The 23,263-nt window shown below is 40.5% G+C and overlaps 1 protein-coding gene across 2 annotated transcripts in view; it reads right to left on the reverse strand.

The window, feature by feature from the left end:
* Nucleotides 1–23,263, reverse strand: part of Pdzrn3 (PDZ domain containing ring finger 3) — a 242,364-nt gene that overhangs the window by 70,421 nt on the left and 148,680 nt on the right. The gene's annotated exons all lie outside the window — the stretch shown is intronic.

Raw genomic sequence — 23,263 nt, forward strand, 5'->3', positions numbered from 1 at the left:
AAAGCCACAAAGCATTGTTACTAAGCTAACACATTCATTCTTTTTGATCTCTTTCCATTTCCTGCATTGTGTTCAGGGCCTCTTATCCTTGTCCAACATCAATAGGTCATTCGCTGAAGGGTTAGTTTTGGCCAATATAAATAACCATTATAAAACCTCTAGCATGTTTTAAATCAACAAAGGGGCCTACATTGTTTAAAGTATAAATCCCAAATATTTGCATGGCAGAGGCTATGCAAAGCTTGTCAAAATACAGGTAAAAATTATAGTTAAGTGATCAGATCACAGTGAGCAAAGTTTCCCCATTTTAAAACAAGCTTGAAAACAAATATAGACAGTGCCACTTATGCAGGACAGTAAGCCTGGGCTTTGGTACCACAGTCACATATGTGTCACCAGAGTTTCACACACACAGCTGAAATTACCAGCATGTCTACAAACCCAAGGAGTCTCAGCCAAGTCTACAGAGCCAGAGGACTAGAGAGAAGCTCAGAGGAGGAGAAGAAAGTGACAGCCCCTTTAGGCACGCCTATCCTTTCCCTCTCAAAGCCCATAGCAGGGTGAGACATGGCAACATGATATGCATCCACATAAGTCTCATTTAAAAGAGGTAATAAAAAGGGGCCTGATGAGAACAGGCCAAGAGTTACTGATACCTGGCTTTGGGAAGAATAACACGGAGTCTATCCTGATGCCAGATCTACCTCTTCTATCTGCTTTGCTGAGCTGATACTGAAATTAATCTCCATTATCTAAGACTTCAAGCTAGGTGGAGTAGTACTTATAAATGCTAAAGGGTGACAGCACCAAGCAGGCCAAGCATAATATTGATCATAACTATGATGAAGATCTAAATTTACTGCCATGGAAAGATGGCCAGAATACAATGCTTACTGAAAAAAAAAATAAGGCAGTTCTAGAGGAAGCTTGAAAAGTCTGGCATTATTTTCCAAATAATTGTAACTAAATGGGTAGATTTTTTTCAAAAGCACAAATAAATGAATAATAGGTAAAGAATGTTTACTCAAATCTCTGATATTAGGATATTAGCCAATTTTAAGTCTCTTCATTGTTATTAGTAAGATTTTTTTTTTTTTTTTGCACTGATGTTTGGTCTGATTGACTTATCATTTCTAGGACACGTGCTTTGAATTTCTAAGCTCTCTTGGCTTATTTCTGGAGTTCCTCCAATCTGCAGCTCTGATTTTAAGCTCTTTTTATTTATTAGTGTTCATATTTTCCTGTTGAACTGAATCCCTATCCTTTGGCAGGTGCTCTCCAAGTTTTCACAATAAATTTCAGGTTTTCTTATTAAGAAAGGAAGTTGTGTTCATGTTGGAAAAAGAATCATCATGCATAATGGCCAAAGACTATTTTTAGATCATCATCATTATCACCATATCATTATTTCATGTAATCATTATAGTGGCCCTACAAGGTCAATAATATTACATCCAATTTGTAGAAAAGAAAGTGGATCTGGAAGTTGAGATAATCAACTCAAGATCACACAGGAAGTGCTGAAATGAGAATTTACCTCAGTTGACCCAACTGTAGAGCTTGTGCTCTTAAAGGTTATGTGTTGCTGTATTGATATTAAGAAATGGTGGTATTGTGGTATACACACTAATTAATACACTTCAGATCTCAAGAAATAAAGGCTGGCCACTACCTGCCACCTATGGAAATCTGCTTTCACCTCTAGAGGCTCTCAGCATATATCATTTCTGAGCTTCTATATTTTTAACCTGCAAAAGAAATACTATAATACATCTTGCTCTTAGGATAAAATACCTTTTTTCTGTTGTTGTTTTCAAAATCTTCTGAGAAGGAAGATGTAATATGCCATTTTAAACAATGATGGACCATTTCTCTTTGGGATCAAAAGAATAAAAAATCTGTATTTAAGTTCTTGAAAACTCATAGATTTATACAAGTCAAAATGTACATTTTATTTACTTTTTTCACTAGGCCAGCTGTCCTCCTCTGACTCATGCTAGTTTTCCTAATGATGTTTGAACAGAATACACAGATTTGGGCAATTCCATGCCCATGCACAAAAATAACTGGTGACATCAGCATAGTTATGGGAATTACACTTATTAGTTAATTACAAAACCAGCAGAGGGAGCACAAGCCCTGCATAAATAATAACTACTCTGAGTGTCTTATAAACAGTGGGATGGTGGAAGAGAGAAACACACTAAAAAGCTAAATGTGAGTCATCAGAAGATGGTCCTTGTTTGCTTGGAATGGTGTTGAGGTAGAAATCTAATACGTTGTTCATATAGTCTCAGTGTAAATGTTGACTTCCTTGGAGGCTAAGAGGAAGAAAGACATGGTATGTGGGTGTGTGTCTGTATGTGTTTTCCTTTGTCCTCATGGTAATACCCTCCCTACTGGTGGAAAAATTCAGGGCAGATGGTGAGACTTGCCCAGAGTTGGCAAATGCTTACTTACTCACTGTGAAATCTGAAATCAGAGTAGCATCCTAAACAAAGTCCCAAGTGAGCCACTCTTATTCTTCTAAGATGCAATCAAGATTTATAGAGAAATACCTATGGATATGAAAAAAGAAAATATAAAATCATTCTTTTTAAAGAACTATCTGCCCTAAATACTAACATTGTAAATAAATGGTCACCATTTCAAATCTGAAATGATTATGATTTTGGTTTTCTTTTATGATTATGGTTTTTTTTGGGGGGGGTACTGGGGATCGGAACCCAGAACCTTGTACTTGTGAGGCAGGCACGGTGCCACTGAGCTAAATCTCTGACTCCAGATTATGTGGTTTTTTTTCGGTACCAGGGATCAAACTCGGGACCTTGTGCTTGCAAGGCAGGACGCAGAACCACTGAGCTCTATTCCCAGTCCCCAGATTATGTTTTTATGATCGATGAGACAAAACACAGATTTATGTCTCCTGCCAGAATAACACTGTCATGTATAAATGCAAATTAAGAAAAAAGGGCATCCATATATCCATCTACTGGAAGGTTACATAATATTCTTAGCACTGAAACATTCAAGACTAGGCCAACTGCTTAAATGGAAACTATAAGCATACCAAACCCATAAACACTGCCCCACATGATAGAAAATGTAGCCAGAGAAACAATAAAGGTCTTGATTTCTGCACTATGCATTTCTTCTGTTGACTTTGAGAAGATGTCTCTCTATACCCCAAATGGGAAAAACAAAAAGGAAAACATACTACACAATATATATTTTTGTTTAAAATGTGTGCATTCTGAAAATATGTTAAAACAAAATGTTTTCTTTGGAAAAAAAATGGGAATAGGCCTCTAGGGGGAGGGAGAAATTTTCACTTTGGCTCACATTAAAAGCACTGTCCAGGCTCAGGAGTAGACAAATGGTGTTGGTGAGGAAATGGTATGTGGTGAATGAAGAATGGCTCCAACAGCCAGCTGTCTGCTTCTAGAGGGAGCTAATTCAGGGCATGCAGAGGAGGCTGGGCACAGCCATGTCTCAACAGACTACTGTTCCCAAAACTCCTCTGTGGGCTCCCTCTGCCTTCTGTCCACACTGAGCCCCAGTCCTGTGAGTGGTGTCTCTCATCATCCTGCTAACCCACTGCCTAACACCTCAGGGATGCTGCTATCATCTGAGTGATTTTGTCCCATACAATTGTTATGTTAAAACCTATTCATCAATGTGATGGTGCTAGGAGGGCTTTGGGGATGCGATTAGGACTCTTATAAAAGAGGCCCCACAGAGTTCCATCATCCCTTCCAGGATGTAAGATGCAGGAACCAGGAGGTGGGCCCTCGCCAGATGCTGAGCCCTCACCAGATGCTGAATCTGCAAGCACCTTAATATTAGACTTTCCAGTCTTTGTAATAGGGAGCGATAATTTCTACTCTTCAGAAGCTACCACTCTAAGGTATTTTGTCACAGAAGCCCGAATGGATGAAGATGCAGGGAATGGCAGATTTGACAGTGGTTCTACAGTGGAGATTAGAAACATATATTGGGTTCAGGACCTGGGGTTTGTCTCTCAGCAGAGGAAAATGTGGTTAAATCTTGATCTGTATCCATATACTCCCACGAAGGATTCGGAAAACAGTGAACCTTCTAAATTTAGCCTGCATCAAATGCTTGTAGTAAGAATGGGGGCCATGCCACATGTGGCCCTGGACAAGACAGCAAACTTTTCACTTTGCTATGTGATTTTTAGTGATTTTTTTCATGATTTAGTTGTGTGGTGCTGGAGCACAGTGTGTAAGTGAGAAAGGAACAGGGCACAGGGGAGGATGCAGTGCAGTGTTGACTCTGCCTCCTGTATCCACCACAGGCAGCTGATTGGAAACTAGCGAGTATCAGACATTACTGCACTTATGTAAGTCTGTGAGTAAAACACAGCCATTATAGATTATAGTATTCAACCTGCCTATGTCTGTGTGTGCCTGCAAAGACAGGAGTTTATTATTATTCAGTAGACAAGTAAGTTTTATTTAATTAAACTTGGGCTTGTGCTATTTTGATTTAATGTTATAATACAAATATTAAAATACATGAATTTTTGTTACTTACATATATTAACTATATTTTGTATGTTGCCCAAGATAATTTCTCTTCACTCAGTGTGGCCTAGGCAAGCCAAAAGTTTGGATGCCTATGGCTGTTTCCCTTGGGGTGGTTTTGCTTTCTTTGTCAACATGATCAGAAATGTCCTCATGGGTGGATTCTGCTCTGGTCCTCAGGAGGTGGCCGTAACAGCTGTTACGTGAATACTCCTAAATTTGATGCCAGCACTTCTCTCTCACACTGGCCACTTCTGAGCACTGGCTGCATCTACAGCTTTGAAAAAATCCAAATGAGATTATCAGCTCCTTGTGAATGGGTCCTATGCCAAATGCCGTTGTTTTTAAATATTTTTTTCCCATTTAGAGAAAAATTTCTCCCACTTTTATGCTTATTTGAAGTTTTACTGACAAACTAGCATTTGCTGAATATCTCTATTACATACTAGGCACAATACTAGAAACCTTACCTACATGATCTCATAGATCTCAAAAACACTTCTGGAGTCTGCACTATTTTTAACTCCCACTTTACAGAAGGGAAACCTGAGAGTCGGAGCAGTCAGGCAACGTGCCCACGGTTACCTAGCTAGCATGGGTGGAATCACCATCTGATGTCTGTCTATGGAAGCACATATTTGGCTTTCTGCTAGAGCTCACTAAATATCCCCTTTTGAATGAGAACAGTAAGAGACAATTTTATGGAGGCTAGAAGAAACCATCATCATGAGAATTCTCATATACCCACAATGTGTGATTTTTTTGTTGTGTTATACAACTGAGTTTGTTCCTTGTGAGAATGAACAACAGAAGAAAAATCTGAACAAATGAATGCTGTCACTGAAAAAAACTGAGTAGGTGAGAGAATGATGGCTGGGCAAATAATTATTTGTCCTGACCTTCCTCCAAGGATTCTGAGTGCTGGCACTGTGGGCTGTGTCCCACATGGGCAGCTGCCTTCTTTTCCACGATGGTGGCTAAAGGTTATTACAGAGCCAATCAGTAAGCTAACTAGCCCTTCATCTGTCGGAGTTCATTAAGACCAAAATAAATGGGACCGACAATGGGAGGCTCTGAATCTTGATCCATCTTGACTATTACTGGAAACTATAGTTTTCTTATGATTGAAAGACATTTTAAAATTCTCCACAGGGAGCATATTAGACATAATATAGGCCAAGCATTTTCTTTAATAAGAAATTGACCAAGAATGAGGAAATAAATTAACAGTCTTTGTTTTCATCTGGTAAATGAACTCAACAGGGCCCTGCCTGCCTATGGATTAGGCAGGAACCCAAGGATTTATTTTATTTTCACTTTTACTCATATAGTTTGTGTTGGCTTGTCTCTGAATGAATCAATCAACAGACACCAGTGCTGGGTCTAAACCTATCGTGCTAGAATTATTGAAATTCTAAATCCTATCATTTATTTCAGGATAAATAGCCTTGCTTGAAAAGAGCCAATCATTAGTCAGGCCTATGTTCCATGTGTATGTTCTTATTTTCAGCATGTCACAGCCATTCTGAGTCAGTTTTACAGATAATTCAGGGAGGTATTTAAACCTAGGTTAGGGAGCATGAAGTGGAAATCTCAGAAATCCTAAAAGGAATCGTTTGGACATTTCTTCCATTTAATTAAATAAATGCCAGAGAGATCTATGCTAGTGGAACCATTTCATGAATATATTAGATGCTGATCATCACAAATGTGTTTACGTTAAAAACACCTAGCCTGCTTCATTCATTTCTTCAGCGATACCAACTCCCCACCTGCATCCTCCAACAATAAAGCTTTTGTGATCACCTGGATATGATGCATAAAACTTTTCATGGAAACTATTAAAGCAAGATCTGGAGGCAATACTAAGGAACTTGGACAGTTCTCAGGACAGGTGACATCACATCACAGACATGTCACATGTACATGAAAAAGTACATGTTGCAGTAACTGCCAAGCTTTCCACAGCCCACAGTTCTCTAAGGACAGGGGTTCAGCTATGGGGCAGGCAGAGAAAGGGTCATGATTCACTGTGGCAGGGCCAGGGCCTGGACCCAATTGTCTTTAATTGTCTGGTTGTCATCTCCCAGATACTCTTGGGTGACATTGTGGCTAGAGTAATGGAGTAAATAAATACACAGAATCTGTTGTGCTCCTCCATCTTGAAATGCTCTATTTATTTGCTCAATATTCATTAAGGAGTGGAAAAATTAGAGTTCATCTTTCATGTTTCACATCAATATTATATATCATTTTTGCCAGAGTGTAAATTGACATATTATGTTCTTTCAATTATATAAAATACAAGATGTTGAACAGATTACATGTTTGCAGTAAAGCTGTTCTTTATGCTCAGATTTTTGATTTTGAAGGTTTGAGTTGGAAGGCAAGGGTAATCAGCTCAGAACCAACTGAACAGTAATTTTTCTGTAGAGGTGTAGAACTGTAATTTTGTCACCAAGGGGTTACACAGTTTGTGAACCTTTAAAAATAACTTTATACTATTTAAGGTTGGGAAGTTTTCTTTATATTGTAGTCAAGAGCAGACCAGGCCTTCCACCTAGACTCTTCACCCCTCTGCACATGGTACAAGGAATTGTCCCCTTCCCCAGTCCACAGCAGCCAATGCTGCAGTCACCAAATGAGTAGCTACCACCAGACACCAGAAATACACCATGTACATCACCATGCACCATGAACATGTCACCATGTTTAATACTTTCAACAACCTTTGGCCAAAGTATTTCTGACTATGAGAGAATAAGGCTTATACCCAAAGTCAGGATTCACACCAGGTCAGCCTTGCTTCCAGACCTAGCCTCCTGATAACATAACTGAAGTAACTCTGAAACTAGTGTCTCTGCTTGTTTTGTAACTACTTGCTGCTGGGACCTCCACTGTTAGAAAGGAAAATGGAGATATGCAAGGAAAGTTGGCATACATGGGAGAAGATAAGTTTCAAAAGGAGGTGTTGTCTTATTGGGAAAGGAATGGAAGAATTCCTGCTCTTCTGGGGTTTACTGAGTTTTTACCTCCGTCAGGCCTGTCCTTACCAAGTCCTAGGGAGGAAAGCATGCAGCAGAGAGCTCAAGATGTCAGGTGCAAGAGGCTGTTGCTCAAGACACAGTATTCAGAGATGCCTGGTTACTCAGTACCAAGAGGCTTTTGTCCCTAAGATACCAGGAGCACCGGGAACCATTTTATCATTACATGCTACCACTTCTTGCAGATATTCTCATTGTTTGGAAATTCCATATACCCATGCTCTCTATCTCTGTCTCTTATCTGGAGCTCAGATTCTGCTCTGCTAAATTTGTGAAAAACTGTAATTACACTTGGTCACAAGTTTCAGTTACTAAGTTGTCTCTAGGAGGGTTAATCTTAACAGAATGAATTTCAATGCTTTGGAACAGTGTATATATCATCGTTCCCTTGCCAGAACAGAAGAACCAACAGGTAGAGTTGGTATAACATCTACCACTTGACCTTCTGGTGCCTGCTTCCTGGTAGATACTCACTAAGTATCTGATGAATGATGAAGTGTACCTTCTTTTGTGTTTCTTAGTTTTTGTATTTTGAATCTCTTCCCTTTTGGTATATCTCCCTTTCTTTCCCTCAGATCAGGTATCTTCTTACAATAAAGTGCCTTCCACAGACACTGTTATTGAGGATGTCGTCTAAATACTCACTGCATCACCCATCTCTGGGCTGCAGAATGGAAAGAGAGGATTTGGAAAAGAAAACCCAAAATGAAACAAACAAACAAACAAATTACTCCTTTCTAATTTCATAAGGCAAACCTCTGAAGAGACCAGAGGTGATACAAGATCCCTGCCATCGTATAATCACGAAGCTAACCTGGTCTGAGCAACAGGAAAGAGTTATTGGAAATCATGATTATTATTGTACATTATTTGTGTTTAGTGCTGGAGAAATGATTTTCTTTTTGCAATATCTCTGCCCCAATAAAATTAAGAACTTAGTGTAGGACCCACATTTGCCCCAAAGGGCCCAGCTCAAAAAAATTTATTAGCTCTGCTGCCACAGGGATTTATGGTTTCTTTTTTAATAGTAATTGTCTGGTACACCATAAGTTTCCTTGGTCACTAGGTAGATTCATTTATCTTTCTCCTGAAACATGACAAGGTTTTAAGCAAAATCTGGCCCTTCAATTGACTGAGTTTTCCATGAAGGGATGAACTGCTGAATGACTTTGGAGTATGTCTCCAAAACAAGAAGACCTTAAAATAAAAACAAATAATGAAGACTATATTTTCCTGATTGTCAGTCAAGCTCATTACGCTTTACTCTAAAGCTCTATCAGGCAAGAAAGGAAAAAGCAATTGGGGGCTTTTTCCTTGCACAGCCTGATGTCTGGGAATATAACAAGAGTTTATTCACAGCAGGAGCCTGCTGTAATTGGCAGTTCCATTTCCCCCCACTACAGGGTAATTCTCTAGTGAAGAAAATACAATGTTAACAAGATTTTACAAATCTGACATATGGTATCCTATCTGAAATGACCAGCAAAGTTCCTTCTCTCCTCTAAGCAAACACAGTCAGCACTGGGCAGGACTACAAGAGAGTGGTAAAATGAGACAGAGGCCCCTGGAGTTACTTTAGGGAGTTCTTCAATCTGTGGTCCTAACAAAAAGCCAATGAATAACAATAAAAGGTATGACATTTGGAGGAGTGTGGATGTGCCTCTGAGAAGTTGTCAATGAAACCACAACAGAAACCTCTCCTACAACACAAAGCTTCATTATTGTCAGCAGATCATGCCTTGTGCACTCAAAGAGAATTCAGGCACCAGAAGAAATCTTTAGTGAATCCATTAGGTTTAGGGTGAGGATAATCTGGAGAGTAATGTCAAAGGGAATTATAAAAGACATGCAGGACATAGCAGTGGTTGTGGGCTTATCTTCATCTCCTCCCTAAACACACAGATACTCCAGAATAGACTTTTAGGGAGGGTCAAATTGCTTTGATGTGAATTCAAAAGGGGCTGCCTCATCATAATTCTTGTCTAAAACCACACACCCCAGTGAGGTTTGTGGATTCTGTTTTAACTCACAAAGGAACAGAAGAAAGAATATTCTGGTACATAAAACACCAGACAGGAAGGTATGTAAATTTTCCAAGACAAGCAGAACTGTGATTTTTTGTCTCCTCTCCTCTTGAGCATATTAAGTGATGCATCATTCCGTTCTTCCTTGAAAGGCCATTTGGGTAGATTCTAAAAAGGGGCAGAAATGGGTCTCCAAGAATTTATATAGGAACTGCCCCCAAGATACCCACAGTTTATTGCCCATGGTCATCATTTGGGGACTGTCATCAGACACCATCTGATGTTCTGTCACAGAGATGGGGCAAGAAGTGAAGATTCACATTAAAGTTGGTGATCTCAAGAGCATTCAACAAGGGATTAATGAGCAGCTTCTGAGCACCAGGTACTTGATGTAAAGGCAGAGAGTCAGATTAAGTTCTGGTTTTCATGGGGCATTAAACTGCTTTTTTATACCACCTGGTGATGCATAATTGACAATCAACTGGAAGCTACCCAGGTAGAAGAAGGAGCAGGCTGGAAGAGTCCCTTTTTTTTGCTTGTTTCAGCATACTCAATCACACACACAGACACACAGATGCACACACACACACACACATGGGCATGGACTCCAGGAACAATATTTGTTTCTCTTATATTCTTTCCAGACTCACTATTCCTGCCTACATGTTCTACACAGCATTTCCATTAGAATCTGAGCTTTAAGTAGAGACAGGCCTTAAGTGACACCAAATCACACTGCTAGAGAGCTTTGCATTCTCTAATGTCTTGCTATCCTCAGATTATGAAAGAGTCTCAGTTGGGTGCTAAAATATCTCTTGCACCTTGGTCATATCTGTTCATCTCAAAAGGAGATAAGAAGACCAGAGTATCAGACAGCAGAACCCAGCTAACATTTAAGAATGGGCTGTTTAATTGGATTCATTTTTTGTGGTTATTCCTTCTCTGACCAACTTTCCACTTCCAAAAGTTAGAGAACATTTTCACTAAAAAGACAGGTGCTTGTGCTAAGTGAAGTACAGTATATCAAAAAGATCAGTACTGTATAAGCCCACACAAGCTCCCTAGAGTAATCAAGTTCATAGAGACCAAAGTAGAATGTGGGTTGCCTGGAGATGTGGTTGTGGAAGGAGGTCAGAGAGGTGTTAACTGCTTCTTCTGGGGACACAGGAAGTGACCAAAGCCAAGGAATGAGGACAGATTCTAGAAGTTGGAAAAGGCAAGGAAGCAGATTCTCCCTTCGAGCTTCCAAAAAGAACACAGCTCTGTAGACATCTTGATAATCCAGGAAAAGAAGTTTTGACTTCTGGCTTCTAGAACTGTAAGATAATAATTTGCCTTGTTTTAAGCACCTTTCACCCCCAGCTTTCCCCATCAAATATGGTCACTCAATGTTATCCGAGTCAAAACAATTTTGGAAATGATGGTGGTCAGGCAAGTACCTGTCTATAGAAAAACCATAAAGGCGGCATGTAATGTCTGATGTTTGATGACAAACACCCTATCTCCCAGGCTGTAAAAGGCCAACCATGTTTCCCAGAATTGATTATGCAGCACAAGCATCCTGACCACGGGGACAGACTGAAAATAGATGTTGAATGCGCTTTCCATAAACACAACTGGGCAGGCCCTGCCCAAACCATCTCACTGTGTTAATTGATGCAAATGTGCACCAGAAGTTAAACAAGGAATCTGAAGGCCAGCAATCCTTGGCTTAACTCTGGCCCTGCCACTTACCAGCTGAACAAACTTGGGCTTGTTATTAACCTCAGAGCCTTAGTTTCTGCATTTATAAAATGGGATATTTTGCCCTGCAGTCTTCACTTGCCCTCTGATTATTTCTTTCCAGATGGGCAGAAAATCCAGAAATACTTGGTGACTCTATTATACCTGATACTTAGTCTGTTTCTTCTACAAAGCAGGAGCCAGACTTTCCTCCTTCACAATGGGGAGTGAGCACAGTCTTTTGTGGCCAATGAGTCCTTCCACACCTCTCAGAGTTTCTCATAAAGTGGTACCCATCTTTCCAGGTTTATGATTGCATCTTCCTTAAAAGAGCTGCTGAGAAAATCCAATGAAAGGTCTGCCAACTTGTGAGTCAGGTCTGGTGCCCAGTAAGTCTTCAGGTAATACTCACCATTACTATTAGGACTGCAGTAATTATTACCAGGTATCCTGATTCTCCCCAAAATCTATTTTCTTTTTTTAATGTGAACGAGATCTGAGCAACTCCAGCCACCAGGCTTTTGATGTTTTGAAGGTAGCATCATAGTAACCTTAGTTTTCCCACAAGCCAGAGTGGGGGTGCTCTTGGGGATGGCTCTGCTCCTTCATCTTCTCTGAGTGAAATTCACACTGCTCTGTGCAGGTTGGGTGGCCAGAGTACTTAGGTCTGTCCACAGTAGTCTCTGTTCAGCAGCACAATACCCCAGGGGTATGTGTGCATCAGATGCCTATTGATTTAAATGTGGCCTTCTTTTTCTTTTCATAGCATTAGAAAATATTGCTTCTGATTTAGATATTTTTCTTGACAGAATAGAAATTTTTAAGTACTTTTTACATGGCACATGGCATTCATTTTCTGACTGGGTGCAGTGATGGAAGGTGTGTACTTATGCAGGGTTTCTCCCATGTCAGTTTATTGACCTCTGAGGCAGACAATTCTATGTTGGGGGTAGGGGTGGCTGTGCCATACACTGTAGGATGGTTAGCAACATGCCTGCACTCTGCTCACCAGATGCCAATAGCATCCCTACCCCAGATGTGACAACCAAGCATGTCTTCAGATAGCATCACAAATCCCCTCCAGGTGATTACTCCTGTACTGGGGTATGATATCTGCATTGAGATTACTAACTGTGGCTGTTAGCTCAAAAAATGATTAAAATATTGAACACAGGAAGATTCATAGTCATGACTATCAATTGTGAATAATTTAAAAGAATTTTTGTATTTTTAGTAGTGTCCCTCAATCAATACATATAAATTAAATGTAATAATAAGTGAAATTGCTTTGTAAACTCTATAGTGCTAATGAGTGTTAAAATTATATCAGCATGCTCTGGGACTATATAACTCAAGGATCTAATATTTTATTAAGCCTGTGATATATGTGAAGTACTTTGCTCCTAACATTCTCACTTGAGCTTCATCCTCTATTTTTATCAAGAATGAAGCCCCAGGAAGGTGAAGGCATATGATCAGGGTCATCTGGCAGTAATGTGATTAAGGTCACTCTGCTGCCAAGAGGTGCTGGCAGGATCTGAATCTAGGGCTACAACTCTTAAAAGCCTAAGCTCCCCTATCCCTTCTACAGCCTGGATATGCTACACATGTCATTCTTAAATGGGAGAGAGATACTCATATGCTCTTTTACAAGCCTTTCAGTAAATACTGCACATATATCCAGAGAAGCCAGACAGGGTTGGTGTGAAATCTGTAACCTGGAGGTGAAGTCATTGAAAATGTTCAACTCAAGCCAAAACTTAGGCACCCAATACCCACTGAACCAGTCATCCAAATCAACTAGCCAAAAACTGACATCTTGGGATCCAGTGCTAATATTTGCTATTCTTTCTTTTCTCTTTAAACATCCAGAAAATTAGGCTTCAATAGAAATATCTTAGATAAACATATTCCCAATTGACCTAAATAGCAAGAAGAAGGAATTTAGATTCTATTTTGTAAATTTAAACTCAGTGTCTATAAAGTGTTGAAATATGTTCCTCTCCAAAGATATCTGGAAATCTGAACTGCCACAATGTGACCTTATTTGGGAATAGGGCCTTTACAGAGGGCATCAAGTAAAAATGAGGTCAATTAGGGTGGCCCTCATGAAGTGTGACTACTATTCTTATAAATGAGACATTTGGACACAGAGATAGAGGGAAGATGATGTGGACAGAGAGAAGAATATCATGTGAAGAAGGGATGGGGAGGTACATCTAGGGCAGTGAATGCCAAACATAGCCAACAAGGTACCAGAAGCCAGGCAGAGGCAAGAACAGTTTTCCCTACAGGTTTCAGAGGGAGTGTGGTCCTGAAAACATCTTAATTTTAGATTTCTAGCCTCAGAACTTTGAGATAATAAATTTCTCCATTTTTAGCCTCCCAGTTTGTGGTATTCTTTTTATTACCACCCTAAAAACCTCCTACAATATCTGTGTGATAAATTCATCCAGGGTACTAGATACAGCAGTCCCCCCATCCAAGAATTTGTTTGCCACAGTTTCAGTTACAATCAACTATTATCCAAAAGTATGAAAGGGAAATTCCAAAAATAAACAATTCCTGTTAATTTTAAGTTGTGTGCCATTCTGAGTAGCATGATGAAATCTCACATCATCCCACTCTCTTTTACCTAGGGTGTTAATTGTCCCTTTGTCCAGAGTATCCATGCTGTGTATGCTGCCTTCCCATTAGTTACTAAGTACTTCTAAGGTATCAGATTGACTGTCATTTTATTGGAATGCTGTGCTCAAGTAACACTAAGTTTACATAATAATGGCTCCAAAGTGTAAGAGTGTGATGTTGGCAATTCAGACATGTCAAAAAGAAGGCATAAAGGGATTTCTCTAAGTGAAAAGGTGAAAGTTTTTGACTTATGGAAAGAAAAAAATCATATACAGTTGCTAAAATCTATAAAAATGCATCTTCTATCTATTGAATTGTGAAGAAGGAAAAAGAAGCTTGTGTGTTTTGCCTTCACACCTCAAACTGCAAATAATGGCTATAGTGTGTGGTAGGTGCTTACAAAAGATGGGAAAAGCATTAATTTTGTGTATGCGTATATAGGAAAAAACATGGTCAAGATATAGAGTTTGGTAATAACCATCAGGCAGCCACTAGGGATCTCAGAAATATTCCTTAAGGATAAGGGGAGACCACCGCACTGGTATTTTATGTGTGTAAAGCAGATCTAGCTTTCTGGGGTGGCTTCTCAGTGAGTTGTATCCATTATATGCCTGATTTGGCATGCTACCCTGTAGTCATAGGCCCTCACTCATGCCAACTGGCATCTGGGCCTCAGTCTGTCTTCTACACGTTTTACCTTCAAGGAGGGTGGAGACTCCTTTGCTGTCTGTCATTGCTTCTCTTTACTTTTTGACCTCTCCTGTCCACATTCTCCAGACTTGTCTTTCTAGGTCACAGGCTAAAGGGTCTCTTGGCTTTAGTGTCTTAGGCTTAGAATATTTATCACTTTATTCTAATGGATTTGCAGCAATCACATATTAAAATAAAAATTTACCATATAGCAGCTATATAAATGTATTCAGAAAAACTGGAGGACTATTTATAAAATGCTGACACACAGTGGCATTAAGACCCACACTCACCTGAAATGTGGACTGTAGACAAAGACAGGGATAAATGATCAGAGATAGAAAAAAAATTGCAAAGACTTTTATGGAAAGTTTTCAAGCTGAAGTGTAACACTGGTTTACTATCTTGAAGATACTGCTGTGGAGGACAGTTCAGATAAGTTAAGAAGTTCACATCTGTACTAGTAAAAGCATTGCAGAACACAACTCACAGCTCTCTGCTGAGCACTCAGGAAGTGCTGTTATTTAATTATTTCAATCCTGGCTTTGTTAGAGCTGCCAGCATTGAATTTGTTTAGAGGTGTCCTTTCCTTCCAATCTGCCTGCAGGGGCTCACCCATTTCATTTGTCAGGGGCTAAATAGCCCGAGGCCAAGAGTAGACATTTACTTAGAGATTCTTCAGGCTCTTTTAAATAGGCCTTTGGGATTTTGCCACTGACCATTCTGCAGCAAGAGGTTTCAAGACACCTTGCTGGGTGTTTCTTTTAATTGACTAACCTCAGTGTCGCTGTTTAAAATTGCCATAACCCACATATGCCCTCGGTCTGAAGCTTCTAATGACCTTTCTCTGGCCCTCAACACATATGGCTGAGACAATGCAAACATCATTTGGAAGATGAGTAAATTCAATAACTCAATTACAGCTGCACCAAAGCACTATTTATCAAACTCGGACCACAGCACTCTGTCTCTCTTAGCCCCCTGTTTTTCCATGGCCGGGCATTTGGGGAAAGTTGCTAATCAATTTAGGAATGATTAAATTGAAATTTGTAACACTTTCCATTATTAAACCTTCAATCTTCATTACTGCAACTTAATGATTATATCATGGCTGAGAAAAACAAATTATGGGTAGCTGGCATTGTTCAGAAAACTGGAATTGCAAGAACATTGTCATAAATACCAGAAGTTTAATATGTGTGGGTATATGAATGACTGGGTTGATGTGTACAAAGGTACACCAAGTGGCTATTCCCTCTCCAATAAAAATATGCACCAAAACTTGACATAAAATGTAGGCCCTTACAGCATTCTTGTTCTTTTTTATATAGTGTTCAATAGTCTAGAGGGGATGGATGGGACCTGGCAAACTTGCATGTGTGCACAAGAACCTTATCTCTGAAGATGCTTAGTCTAAAAATCTCATCAGACTCTGGATGGTAGGCTGAGATTCTCTCTCCTTAATATGATAGGACACTGCTCTACACCTTGCGCTCCATTTGTTTTTATCTTAAACTCCATTATTAGTCTCTGACCAAAAGCTCATTGACAGAATTAACTTTTTCCTTATTGCTTTAATGACAAAGCTAATATTCTGTGCATGGTCTCTGCAAATGGCAGTCCACCACATCCTCTAATGTTTTGGTAGCCAGTGGAGACCGGCAGGACTCCCTGTCTGTCTGGGTACTGACATTCTGATGGGCACTAATTGTGGGCTGCCAAGAAAGAATATGAAATTCAAGGAAATGGTAGAATTCTTGGTGATAAAGTGGAAAAAAAAACCCCAACAGGAACTGGAGATGTATGAGCCCATTTAAGCACTCTAGGAATTAGGGGGTAAATGTCAATCATGATGATGATAAAATGAAAAGTAATAATAAGTGAGAGTTTATCACGAGTCAGATGATATGCTAAGCACTTTCATTAAAATTCAAGCTTCATTATAACCCTCTGAACCATTATTTCCCTACTTAACAGGTGAAAAACTGGAGCTCAGCAAAGTGAGGCACTTGCTCATTCTGTAATATCCTGAGCAAATCCACATGCGGAGGAAGCAAGGCCTCCTACCCATGGCCATCAGAGTAAACCTCTGCCCCAACCCTGTCTTTGCTGAGCACTGTCCAGGGCAGCACCCTGAACACAGCCTTGGGGGATTCTGAAACAGAAACTTGGAGCTAAGCCACTCTTGATTCCCAACATCCAGCAACTGCAGAACATAATGAATGGCTGCTGTTTGAAGTCACTGTGTTGGGGTAATTTATGATGAAGCAAGATAACTAACAGACCAGTCACACATCCACAGATGGGTAAGGCCTGGACTCAACCCCAAAACCATCTGGTTCCAGAGCCTGCTTTCATAATCACAGTAACCGCCCTGTCTCAATGCTTCCCAATCCCTCCTTTATGCATCTAGCTCCCCTTTATAAGGCAAGCACACTTCAGTCCTGCTCTCACTGCCACCTTGGTAGGTACTTTCAGAAGCAGCGACAATCTCTTCCAGCCAGTCAATCACCAGAGAAAAATGTCAGAGGTAACACAGCTCATCATCCAGACAGACTGGAGAGGTCCCAGTGCTTAGCAGGTGTGCCCTTTTCCTTGCTTCTGTCAGCTCAGGAGGTTTATTTTATACATGCAGGAGTTCCAAAGCAAACTGCTAAGAATGGCGTTCAATTAGCAAATATTATCACTTCTCTTAATTACCTTATTTATTGAAAATGGTGAAGCAGATTCCATTCACCAAATTCCATCTTTCACCTTAGGGTTTACATATTAAATTTCCTGAATAATAAGATCATTCTTTTATGATCTATCTTCATTTAAAAACCAACTTGGCGAGGAGGCCTGTGTGAAAACTAGGCAGGTCTAAATCCTCGAAATGCAAATTTCATTTTCAGTGAAAGTCCAGAGCAAATGCTACTGTCACAGGGGCCATCATCCATCGATGTAGACTTTTCATCCCAGAGAAAAGGGTGGCACTAAACAAAAGAGCCCCAGCAGGAGTGCCATCTATTTCAGGCCCTGGGAAAGGTCCCTCTTGGTGAGTGAAGGGGAGAAAATGAGCCATAAGATATTAAGAAAGGAGCAAGCTGTGAAATGAACCAAGGGATAGATGGCGCAGTTCATGACCCTGCAGCCTCCAATGCAGCTCTTCAGCCAGGGGCTGCTAATAAGGGGCGATGCCTGGAAATTAATGGAGTGGTGTGGGGTGTTAGGGTGAAGATGGGAGTGGGGTGGTTTTTCCACAGTCCTTTCTGCTCAAAGACCCAAGCAGAATGGTTATTGAAGCTTCTACCACTTGGTTAAGTTAATACTTCACCATTACACTATTAGAATGAGCCAGAGAAGGCATTGAATATCCAAGAGTTTTCTTTTTGAAAAAGCAGAAGAGACTGAGCCCTAAAAGAAGAAAGGAAACAGAGACATGTCCAGCTCAGCTAGGTGCTGATGTTCTGATGAAGCAATCTTCATTTCTTTTGTTTTAATTCAAAAGACTGCTTTTACCAAGTGGACCCTGTGAAACCTCCAGTGAGAGATCACACCCTAATCACATCCCTTCAAAAGCCCCACAGATAGATATTTATGGCAAATACAAAACACCAAGCATGCTGACTTATGAAAGGCGATTTGTTCCATCTGTGAATTGAGACCTGAAACCTTTCTACTTTCATGTTAGCTGTCATTTTTCTCCCACAAATGAAATGAATAATTCCTCCTCATGGCAGTCAATTTCAAATTCACAGGGCTCCCCCCGCCCTGAGCCTATTATATTTTGTTGCATAAAACCCATCTCATAAAATAAACCTCTCAAAGTTGTAAATTAAAAAATAAACATTCTTGAGAAAATGTCAAATGCAGGCCTGAGAGAAAGGCCAAAAAATCCATTTAAGAGAATATTGCAGTGAATCCGTCCCCAGAAAATTGGGGGGAAACACTCAGACTGATGATTGAATATAAATTCAGTGCCTTCAGCCAGTTTGTAATGAAATGAACCTTTAGCTAGGGGTTACTATACACTTTTAAAAGTGACTGTACGATGAGCTGTGCCCATAGTGGAGGAAGATCAAGAAATATGTACCAGAATATTAAAATAAAAGCTGGGGTGAACAAACAGCAGAAGGACAAATACATGTGTTTGGCTCCATCTCTGAGTACACAAACAAAAAGTCATGGAGAACACCCACAAACAAGCATGATGGTTGCACTTAGTTTACAGAACATAGCATATATTGATTGCTGAGGCTGGTGATTTTTGGTGGCAAATCTTTAATTCCAGGGAATTCTCCCCAAGGTCTCTGCTCAGCTTCTCACCTCCATGGGCTGGTATGTGGTTTGTAGGAATACCATACATAAACACCTCCGTGGTAGTCAGCCTCCAAGCTGGCCTGCTTGACCCTTGGCTTGTGATATTTACACCTTTATGTAGTTCCCTCTTCCATATGCCCAAGGTTGCTCTGTTCAACCAATAGAATATGTCAGAAGCAATGGTTTGCCACTTCAAGGTTAGGTTATAAAACACACTGCAATCCCCATCACTTGCTTACTCTTTTACTTTCTCTCTTTTTCTCTCTGATAATTTGCTGCAGAGGAGGTTAGCTGGCATATCTTGAGCTGCCCTCTGGGCAGGTTCACGAGGTCAGGAACTGTGGCCTCCTGACAACAGCCTTGTGGTAAACGATCATGGAAGCTGAACCTCAGCTGAGCCTTCAGATGACAGCAGTCCCAGTTGACCACTGGATTGCAACCTCATGACAGACCTTGAACCCCAACCACCCAACTAAGCTTCCTACAAACTTCCAACCCTCAGAAAACTGTGAAATACTCAGCATTTGTTTTTCAAGGAACTAAATTTAGGAGCAATTTGTTACACAGCAACCGATAACTATTACAACCACTGATGGCAACACATACTGAGTTCTGGTAATGCACCAGAGAACATGTGAAACATTTGTCATGAACTGTCTCACTTACTGGCTCATGTTTGATCATGAAGGCACCATTGGTATTATTCCTAGACACACCACATGGGGTTATAATGAGAATTAAGCAACATGAAAATCATTTAGAACAGTGGCACAAAGCACTAATGTTATATATCAAGACTATCATTATACTGTACTCATTATACAGAAACCAAGACTCAGCAACAGTAAGAACCTAGCTTTAGGTCACACAGCTAGGATGCCACAGACACTGATTCCAGGTCTCTCTGGTTTCTAGATCTATATTTTTACCCCTGGACACATATTCTGACAAAGAAATCATCCAGAACACAAAAGCATGCATGCTAAAAGCAAAGGCAAATAATTCCTGAATGGTCCACATGTACAGATTTACCATCATCTTGGATTAGTCACATTTAAACCTATGTGGCATGGGCTATTGACTGAGGTATCAGTATATGTCCAAAAATGTTCTCCAACATTCAAAATTAATAAAAGTAAAAAGTTACTAGTTTAAAAACCCCATAAAATCAAGATTTGTATTTGGCGTAAAAAGTTATTGAATAGTGATGATATTTAGGGCATGGAACGGACTAGATACTACCATAAGGTCCTAAATAATGGCTACCTCAAGATGGAATCATAGTATAGAGAATAAGTGTGCATTACTCTGGCCAAATCCTGAGCCTCTGTAGGAACTGAGACTTCCAAGTTTCCATGACTGGGCTCAAGAGTAGTTGCAGAATTTTAAAATTTGACTTGTGTTGGTTTTGTTCTTTAGTGCATCCTGTGTAGGGGTATAAGCCCTGAAAGATTAATAGAGATTAACAAAAACTGCATGCTGATCATATTTCAGAAACACACTTTGGCCAAGTCTTACAGAACTCATTAATCAACCTACAGCTTTGCTCCTCAGAGCAGAATCTTAGATTGTATATAATTCACCACTGGAAGAGCATCTGCTGTCAAGACTTACTTATCATAAGTATTTGTGATGTGAGCCAAGAAATGTGGTCTAAATCCTATTCTACCTTCAAGAATACCTTCAAATTGCTCCTTTGAGCTTTTGTAGCTTGAAGGTGGTCTTGGCTTTTTAAGATCTCATTTCATAATGATACTATCATTATAAGAATAACCCAGCAATTCAAATAAAACAACCACTCAGAGGATCCCTGCTCCTTTGACTCTCAAATAGGGAAAGTTAAATTCCTTCTGCTTATCAGCATTTTCAAGCAATTAGCAGAACCCAACCTCCAGGGTCCTTCCTTGTCAGTACACAGTCTCCTGTAGGTGGACAAGCATGTTCCCTTTGCGGTTATTCTCATGCCTGGCCTCATTCAATAACACCCAAGGACACTAAGGGGCAGTCACCCACCTGTGTGCTGTGGCCCAGGACAGGCCACCGTGGAAGTGATCATACCTGTGATCAGCATGTGGTCTCCTCTGAAGGGTCAATCACAGTGTGTGCAGCTGGCTGGGAGCACTTGTGGAGTATCTGTAATGAGACCATGGACCAACCAGGTCCAAGCCTTTCCCATCTCCCCTGTTCTCTGCCTCCACAAACATCACAGCCAGATGCATGGGGAACCCAAAGAAATCCCATGTCCCCTGCTCTACTTCACCCCTGCCCCATGCTCCCACAAGGAATATGGCAAATCTCATCTCAGTCTTCACAAATGTGAGTGTGTATGTGAGGGAGGGAACACATGTATTCAGCAATAAGAAGAAAATCTCTATTCATACATATCTGCAGTATAATATTTGATGAAGCTGGAGTGTAACTGAGTGGGAGGTGTAGATGTGAGGGAAAGAGAAGAAATCAGGTTAAGTGCCAGGGGCAGTGCAGTGCAGTGGAATACAATTCCAATATAGATGCAGGCACCAGGTGCCCAATAAAGCCTTTTGTTTGTAATGTGATTTTATTGGTGGCAATCCAATTATGGAAGAGTTCAAACCCCCATCCTGGGGGTAAGACCTGAGGGCAGGGTCTAACTATTAATAACTGTATTAATACTCCTCCTCACCAGACACAAAGGTCTGCCTTTGGTCATTTTGAGTGACTGTCAGCATCTGATCCTGAAACCACAGAGGCACGCAGGCTGGTTGAAGTCACTACTCTCAAAATTGTGACCAACAGGCTACCAAATCTGGGGATCCCATCCCTTCAGCATATTGCTAGGGTGGGCCCTTTGTTATCTTTTTACTACCCCATCTGCCCCTCTGTCTTGTCCCTTTGTTGAAATGTGTCACTTTGCCCAGGAAGGCTCAAACCTTTGGTTCTATAAAAGGCTCTTTGCTCAGAATGCCTCTTACAATTATAGTCTTATTTTCTTCTACACTCCGCTGAATGCAAACATACTGTTCATTCCTAGACAAACTCTCAGTCAGCATCCCAAGCCTGACTTAGAAAGTTCTCTCCTCTCTCTCCTGCCACCCACACCCAGGCTAGCTTCTGTGACAGTAAGTGGACATGCTGAGAAGGATGGTGACATTTCCACCTCACTCCCACACTTCATGGAGTGCTCCTTTAACAGCAAGGACTTTTCCACAATTGACTCTATCCTGTGCTTCCAACACCACCTCATAACCAGATGATGGATCTGTCTAGAGAAGCCGGGTCCCACCCCATGCCTCTGCTTCTCATCCAGCACGTGAACAGTGGGGGAGCCCCTCTGTTCACACTGCTTCCTTAGCAGGTCCCATAACATTCTCTCCTACCAAAATGAGATGACAAACAGCTCCTGGACTATTTTCTTGAGGGCCTTAATGGCTTATCTACATGCATTATCTTATTTAACACAATCAGCTTAAGAGTTGGACACACATGATTCCTAATTTAGCCCCAAAGCAACAGGACTTGCATGAGTGCTTTGCCCACAGTTAGAGCAGAGCTGGGTTTTGGCTTTGTCTGTTCGGATGCAGAAACCTGTGTCCCTTGCGTTGGCATGTGCCTCCACACCATGTATATGGATTCCTCTCCTTCTGCAGATCCTTCATGGCTCTGAGCCCTCGGCACAAAGGGAGTGTGTGGGGACCAGACAGACCACGCAGTAAATGGTCACGGTGTCCATCCAGGGTGTATCCTGGGTACATCATGTCACAGAATAGTTGTCTCCCCTTACTTTAAAATAACAAAGAATGGTAATAATGTAATTTATTAACCCTAATAAAAAGGCTTGACAGGATTATCTCTTTTACAAGACAAAGAGGTGGACATGAGGGTACCAGTTCACTTCAGGAGCAGCCAACTTCCTACTCTTATTTCTTACTCTTAAAAAGAAATGGAACAAAATATTCAAATTTATGAACTGTTTGTTCATAAAACTTATAGAGAGTGTACTTTTAAAAGTTCAAGCCTCATTTGAGAAAATTCAACCAGGAGAACAAAAAGGCTCAGAAGAATGGAAAAAACCCCAAAACATACACATATAAACAAATAAACTCAGAACTCCCGGCCTATACACAAACACACAAAGCTATCAAATGGCACCATCAGGAGTAAACACAGCCAAGTGTTCTTTCCCATATGAAAGGATGGCAAATGATTTTCAACACTGAGGACATCTTTAATTGACCAGCAGTGACTGCCTGGTGTGACACATGGAAAAGACTTTGAAGCCATAGGTGGGATTGAGGATAAGAATATGATGATTGATTAGTCATGCCTG

This window comes from Heterocephalus glaber, unplaced genomic scaffold, assembly GCF_053883595.1.
Source record: "Heterocephalus glaber isolate CG9 unplaced genomic scaffold, H.glaber_assembly_v1.0 deba00001472, whole genome shotgun sequence".
Lineage (NCBI taxonomy): Eukaryota > Metazoa > Chordata > Mammalia > Rodentia > Bathyergidae > Heterocephalus > Heterocephalus glaber.